This window comes from Crocodylus porosus, unplaced genomic scaffold, assembly GCF_001723895.1.
Source record: "Crocodylus porosus isolate Cpor-Errol unplaced genomic scaffold, CroPor_comp1, whole genome shotgun sequence".
Taxonomy (NCBI): domain Eukaryota; kingdom Metazoa; phylum Chordata; order Crocodylia; family Crocodylidae; genus Crocodylus; species Crocodylus porosus.
The window spans coordinates 39,709,227-39,710,584 of NW_017728912.1; positions in this window are offsets into that span (position 1 = coordinate 39,709,227).

A 1,358-nucleotide genomic window follows, 5' to 3' on the forward strand; every position below is an offset into this window, starting at 1 on the left:
TCAGTATTAATCAAGGAAGCTAATTTTCTGCCTGGGATAGTAGCACCCTGCTTTGATTCCTGCTCCACAATGCAGCAACTGTGTTGCCATTCAGACAGCAAGGGAAGGGGATCAAAGTGGCACTCAGGGAAGATGCATAGTTTACCTTGTGGAACACCTGCCAAAAAGGCTGGTCCTCACTGCTATAGGGATGCAATTATTTTGTTTTAAGCTACACTAAGGTTCTATCATCACTGATCACTTTTCTGTAGCTCACATCACTACTGTTTGTATCTTTGTATTTGAAGCATAAAACTTTGTGGGGCAAGGGACCAGTTTTTCCTTTATGCTTGCACAGGACCTACCCACAATGGCTTTCTCCTTCCAGATGAGTGCTCAGTTGCCACCACTACCCCATATTTTGCTCTCAATTTTTCTAACAATAGCTTCAAGGGAGCTCCTAAAAAGCATAAAGGTTCTATACTCAGATGCGTGGTGAGGAGTCGGTATGCAAACTGGATTCATTCTGTTGACCTCATTTGGCTCATGGGGCCAGATGACCAGTGTGGTGTGCAAGATCAGTTTGAGTGAGGCCTGATCTGGCATGCTGGGCTGGGCTGGGCTGGCCTGGCTAGGGCTCAATGTGGTGCCTGGCTCCAGCCCCATGTGCTGGATCAGGTACTGTAAACAGGATCCAGCCCCATGTGCAAAGCTATGTCATCTGGTCCATAGGGCTTAGAAATTTGGCAGTGGGAGAGTGGTAGCAATCAGCACTGCCACCACTCCCTCGCCACCAAATTTCTGGACTTGTGGGGAACCCTGTGGGCCAGATGACATGGCTCTGTGTAGGAGATCAGGCCCACAGGTTTGTGTCATGATTAGGCGACTTGAGTCATTCCTTATGCCACAAAAAAGTCCCAATAAAAACAGAAGGAGGATCTGAAGTCTAGGATGCTACTCAGTGGGTAACGTGCTACAGTGATGTAGTGTCGGTGGCCACGAACTGTGACACTGCAGCTACATTGCCATAGCAACACGCTCCCTTGCTACAGCATGTTGCTACAGCGATGTAGTGGCTAAAAATAACTCTGCATTGCCAGCACGGTGAAGTCTGGGCTGTTTACTGTGCTGTCATTTAGTACCTTCAAAAGGAAATACTAAATGATGACACAGTAACAATGGCACTGTAGGGGCACGTGTAGATGTGTCCAGTGTGAAGTATAAGAGCTTGACCCATCGGAACCTTCCGAAAACATGCGAGTCATTTCTTTAGTATTAATCAATATTTGTTCTAACTTTATTTTCATAGTGTATTGTATGGGTGTACAAGGAGGCTTTCATTTTCATGAAAAGGTTTTCATTTTTGATTAAGTATCGAT